We start from the raw sequence: 7,109 nt of genomic DNA on the forward strand, positions 1-7,109 counted from the left end.
TTGAGACTACTGTGATGCATTGTGACAATCAGAGTTGCATCAAGTTGTCTAAGAATCCAGTGTTTCATGATAGGTCTAAACATATAGATATCAAATATCACTTCATCAGAGATTGTGTACAAAGGGGAGTTGTTCAGCTACAATACATACCTACAGAGGAGCAGGTAGTAGACATTCTGACTAAGGCATTGGGGAAGGCAAAATTTATCTTCTTAAGAGATAAGTTAGGTGTCCTGCAGATAAGCTTCCTCGCTAAGAGGGAGTGTAAGTTTTGTTAGCTTGGACAACTGTTTGTCCATATGCTATTATGTAGTATCTAATTGTTTTTGCTAACAAATTGGTTAGAGCAAGGACAATTATTTATTAAATAATTGACTTCTTTTAGAGGCAACTAGAAACCAATTAGGGTTGGTAAGTTGTTTTATATCTCCACCGTCGATTGTAAATCAATCTTGGCCATTGGTTTACCAACGAGAGTAGTATAAAAAGGGGTCTAGGGGGCATTTGGAGAACATGAAGTTTTGGAGAAGCATTTTGCAGTGATAGAAAATTGTCTTGCAGTGTTAGCAAGAGTGTAGTGTTAGCGTGGGGATAGCAGTGGGGAATATCAACGAGAGAAATTAGGAGGTTGTTGGAGTTCTGCCAATGAGAGGCAAGGAATTTTGTATCTCTTGATTTGCTGAAGTTTAATATAATTTCTCATCTATAGAACTGGTTTTCCCTTAGGGGTTTTTCCAGGGACAATTTGTCCAAAAATATTGTGTTCATTGTGTTGTGCATTTCTTTTCGTATTTTATAAGTGAAGTTGCAGTTGTGTTATTTTTCGATATTAGCTAGGAATTTATTTTCAGCAGTTTAATAATCATTTATGATAGAAGATTAATAATCAATGACTGCAATAGTTAAATTTTTCACATCTATTATGGCCGTCGTTCTGCTTTTCGTATCAATTTACAACACTATTCCGATTGGGGAAGGCAACCGAATACAAATCTATTACAAACATGTAATTTTAAATGTTATCCGATTTAATAGTCAAAGATTATAAAACCAAGATAATCTTTTGACATAAATAAAATAGTCATCAAAGACATTTTTCTCACAAAATTAATCAACTCAATAAATAAGTCAACAGAAAAGTATTCAGTTAAATTTCGTTACGAAGATTTAAATTTAGGGAAGGATGTAATTACCATATGTCCTCACAATAATATTCAATATTAGCGTGTTCCTAAGTTATAGTCAAATATTTCCAAACTGTTATAGCATAATTAATTAATATATATTATTTTTTAATTTATAGTCGATTTTCGAATGGATAAATTAATGTAAAAGTCGCTGAAGTGGCTTTCACTTAGGATATGGTATTCATTTCAAAAAGTGATGTAACTGACGTCACGTCTTGGAAGAGTTAAATTTGAAAATTTGAATACGGTATTCATTTCGAAGAGTGCTGTAATTGACGTGACATCTTGGATGAGTACATGCTCCCAGAATTCCACGGAGAAGACTTATAGATATTGTCAACCAATAGGAGCGCATAAATATTTGTACGGACCCATTTGGCAAGTGGAATAGGACTGGAATAGGCATTTGTCTATTCCAAAAATCATCGAATTCTCCGTTTGGGTGTGTTGTGTAGGAATACGGAATAGGCATACAAGTAAAATACTCCGTTTGGATGTGTTTTGTAGGAATATGGAATAGGCATACAAGTAGAATACGTATGCCATTTTGTACCTAAAAAAAAAAAAGGTATTTCAATTCCACCCAAAGAAAGAGGTGGAATTGGAATACTTATTCCAATCCCACATTTTTATGTGCTAAAAAATACAAAATTTTGGTCCGTGTCCGTGTCTGTGAAGCCCTTGCTATTCTTTTTGGCACCGGCTACGATGCAACATATTTGCACCGGGCCTACCGTTTAACATAACTTCCTGTCTTTTTGCATTTTTTTTGTACTATCAAATGTGGTTTCAAAACTTCCGTCTTCTCCCCTTTTTCCGTACAGATGTCATTTCAATACTCTCACCTATTGTCACTTTTTATAAATTTAACATTGAAGTATTAATTTTTAAAAGTTACGATTAACATTGAAGTATTGTAATTTTTAAAATTATGTATGGTAATAAGCGATCATTATTATTATTATTATTTTAATTTATACTTCACATTTAAATTAACACATTAAATTTTTTTAGTTTTCATTTCTTATATTAAGAAATTTAATATTATAACTAAGTTGAATAATAACAATACATTCATAAAAAAAAAAATAGAAATAATAACTTATTTGCACCACTTCCGTCTTCTCCCATTTTTATAAATTTAACATTGAAGTATTCTAATTTTATTAACATTGAAGTATTGTAATTTTTAAAATTATGTATGGTAATAACCAATTATTATTATTAAATGTTTATTTCCTATGATTTTTTTTCAACTAAAATTAACAATGAGATATTTATTGTTGATTAGAAATTTTAGATTTTTTTATAGTGAGTAGTTTATTTGTAGTTATCATTTGAGGTCAATTGTAGTGTATTTTTTTTTCTATTCAATCTTTATGAATCTTTAGAAAGCTTACAAGTAATTTTAATTAATTATTATAATAGGTGATTATTATTATTAAATGTTAAATTCTTATGATTATATTATTTTTTTTTTTATTAAAACTAAAAATAAAATATTGATTCTTGATCAGAAATTAGAAATTTTATTTATTTAGGAGGTAAGTTATTTGAAGTTGTCATTTGTATTGTAAATTTTGACCTCTTCAATATTTATAAATCTTTAGAAAAGTATATACTTACAATTATTTTTAAACCAAATATCACTTTGAAACTCTAACAAAGTTTACAAATTTTAAAATAAATTATTCAAATAAATGATGTAATGAATTTATCTTTTATTTGAAATCAGTATTTGTTTTATTATTTTATAAAAATTTAATAGAAACAAAGCTTATTTTGTAGGTCAATAAAAGCTATTATGTAATTTAACCAAGTTAATTACATTCAAATCATTAATTTTACATAATAATATTTCAATAATACTATTTTAATATTTTAAATAAAGGTAATTTAAATAAATCATGTTCTTTATCAGAATAAATATATTATTAAAAAACTATTTGAATTAGATATGTTTTAATAATATATATTACTTTAATTATTCATATCAATATTATTTAAATTAAAAAATGATATTATTATTTTTATAAAAAATAATAAATTAATGTAAATAATCAAAATAATATTATTGAAAATTTATCTATAGTAAATATGATATTTATAGTACCCATAAAAAATATATATCTATTTAAATTATTCAATAAAATTCAGATATCTTTAAAACAAGTTTTTGATTTAAGATTTAATATAGTGGCTTGTATTTGCCTAAGTTGTAATAGTTTAATTAGAAACAATAGTAAATAAGAAAATTAATAAAATTAATTGTAATAATAATATTTAAATAGTATTAAATGAAAATTTTACATGAAAACTTTTAATTTAGAATGATTATAAAAATTATCCTAATATTTTTAAGTAGAAATATTTATAATTTAAACTAAATTTTTTTTTTTTTATGAATGTAATGTTATTATTCAACTTAGTTATAATATTAATTTTCTTAATATAGGAAATGAAAACTAAAATTTTTTAATGTCTCAATTCAAATGTGAAGTATAAATTAAAATAAAATAAAATAATGATTTATTTACAAATCATAGACTTTTAATGCATTTTAGTCATATTAGCTGAAATGATGAAATTTCGTCAAATTGTTGTTTTTAGTAAGCAAAACTTATATATTACTAAATAAATGTATACTACCAATATTGAAAATGGATATATATACATGTATGTATAATTTAAATAATTTTATATTTATTGCTAAAATATTCTTTTTATCATTTATATATGTATAAATATTGTGTATTAAATTAAGAAAGTTCCTTATTATAGGTAAAATAGGGCTTTGAGTTCCCACATTGTTGACATGGTGTCTAAGAAAATGAATTAACACGAATAAAACTAATTTTTAATACATTAGAATAAATATTTAAGTTTTCACATCTCTTTAAAATGTTTTGAAAAATAATAATAAGTATTTAATTTTGAGAAATCATTAGATATTTATTTTTAATTAATTTTCTTATAATTCTCATATATTCGGTAGTGTTCCCTTAAAATCTGCTCGTATAAGACCCAAATTATATGGACCAATCAAGTGGAAGAAAATTAGTTTTAGCAAAAAAAATTTAAAAAAATACTCACATATAAAAATTACAAATTTTAAAACTTTAAATATAAAATAAAAATACTTTTTTTTCCTATTAGATATAAGAGTTTCAGAACCAAAAAAACACCAGAGTATCAATACGAATATACACAAGGAGGCGAAGCCTCACCCTGAAGAGAAATTGAAAAGATATAAAAGTACTTGTGAGCTTTATCAAGATTCATAAATATTGAAAAAAAATTACACTACAATTTATCTCAAAATTTAACTACAAATAAGCTACCTCACTATAAAAAATCTAAAATTTCTAATCAACAATAAATATCTTATTGGTAGTTTTAATTTAAAAAAATCATATTATTAGTTTTAATTTAAAAAAATCATAAGAATTAAACATTTAATAATAATAATAATCGCTTATTACCATACATAATTTTAAAAATTCCAATACTTCAATGTTAATCGTAACTTTTAAAAATTAATACTTCAATGTTAAATTTATAAAAAGTGACAATAGGTGAGAGTATTGAAACGACATCTGACAGTACGGAAAAAAATGAAAGTTTTGAAACCACATCTGACAGTACGGAAAAAATGCGAGAAGATGGAAGTTATGTTAAACGGCACCGGCTACGATGCAACATATTTGCACCGCACCAGTGCCGTTAAAATAAACTTTTGTCTTCTCCGTTTGTGCTGGTACATTCATGATCTCATTATTTCCGTATTGTCAGAAGCAATTCGATTTCAAACACCTCAGCCTGTACATCCATTTTATATATATTATTATCGGTTTAAAGTTTTTGGTTATGATTTAACATAAAAATATTGTATTTTTCTAAATTGTTAATAGATTTAAAATATTTTTAATTGTTAATATATTTATAATATGGTTACAATATGTTTGTAATATATTTTTTATAATTAATTATTGTAATAAATGATTATTATAATTAAAAGTTAGTCTTATAATAATAATTATTTTTTAACTAAAACTAAAAAATGAGATATTTATTGTTGATTAGAAATTTTAGATTTTTTCAGTGAGATAGGTTATTTAAAGTTATCAAAAATTGATAAAATTTGAGATCAATTCTAGTATAATTTTTTCCTCTATAATATTTATGAATCTCTAGAAACTATTTTAAATAGATATATTATAATAATATATATTAATTTAATTATTTATATCACTATTATTTTAATCTTAAAAATGATATTATTGTTTATAAAGAAAATAATAACTTAATAGAAATTATTGAAATTTTATTATTATGAATAATAAATAAATAAAATTATTGAAAATTGATTTATAATAATCATGATATCTATGGTATCGATTCATAAGAGAAAAATTACATTAAAATTAATCTCAAAATTTTCCAAATAAATGATAACTTCAAATAAATAACCTATCTAACAAAATGTAAAATTTCTAATTGACAAAAAAATCTCATTTTAGTTTTAATTTTAAAAACAAAAATAATAAGTTTCTGACTTTTAATTATAATAATCACTTATTACAATAATTAATTATAAAAAAATTATATTACTAACATATTATAATATTATCACTATTATCTATAAATTTAACTAAAATAAGTTAAGTTAATTAGATTTAACTCATTAATGTACAAAATGAATATTTCAATATTAATAATTTAATATTTTAAATAAAGTAATTTAAATAAATCATGTATATTTGTAATAAGAATAAACATATTATTAAAAAACCTCTTTGATTTAGATATATTATAATAATATATATTAATTTAATTATTAATATCACTATTATTTTAAATTTAAAAATGATATTATTATTTTATAAAGAAAATAATAACTTAATATAAATGATTGAAATTTTATTATTATGAATAATAAATTAATTAATTAAATTATTGAAAATTGATTTATAATAAATATGATATGTATTACTAACATATTATTAGAATAATTAATTATAAAATATATATTACTAACATATTATAAACATATTATAAATGTATTAACAATTGCAACAATATTTTTATTTTAAATCCTAACCTAAAACTTTAAACTTAAACGGCCTATGATAGTACGAAGACAATGGCATATAAATGTATCATTCATATTAAGTTACTATTTTCTTTATAAAACAATAATATCATTTTTAAGAGTAAAATAATATTGATATAAATAATTAAATTAATATATATTATTATAATATATCTAATTCAAATAGTTTCTAGAGATTCATAAATATTATAGAGGAAAAAATTATACTAGAATTTACCAATTTTTGATAACTTCAAACAACCTACCTCACTTAAAAAAATATAAAATTTTTTATCAACAATAAATATCTATTTTTTAGTTTTTCTTAAAAAATTATAAGACTAACTTTTAATTATAATAATTATTTATTACAATAATTAATTATAAAAAATATATTACTAACATATTATAATCATATTATAAATATATTAACAATTAAAAATATTTAAAATGTATTTATAAAAATACAATAATTTTTTAAGTTAAATCATAACCAAAAACTTTAAACTTAAATGATAATAATATAAACAATAGAGAAGACGGAAGTTTATTTTAACGGCACTGGCCCGGTGCAAATATGTTGCACCGTAGCCGGTGCCATTCTTTTTGGGCGCTCAAACATTGCTTTTCGAGAAAGAGGCAGGGTTTTGTGTTGTCTTTTCGTCCACAGCCATTTCTATTTTGTTAACCGCAGCCAGAGAGAGGTAGGGTTTTGTGTCTGGTTTTTGTTCGTTCTGCAACCTTGATTTTTTGGTTAACCGCAGCCATTTGCAGGGCCGTTTTTATGAGTTTTTATTGCATTTACCGCAGGAGGTGAAGCTCGAACGGTC

This window comes from Cupressus sempervirens, chromosome 9, assembly GCF_028749045.1.
Source record: "Cupressus sempervirens isolate cs-2001-9-10 chromosome 9, ASM2874904v1, whole genome shotgun sequence".
NCBI classification, from domain to species: Eukaryota; Viridiplantae; Streptophyta; class Pinopsida; order Cupressales; family Cupressaceae; genus Cupressus; species Cupressus sempervirens.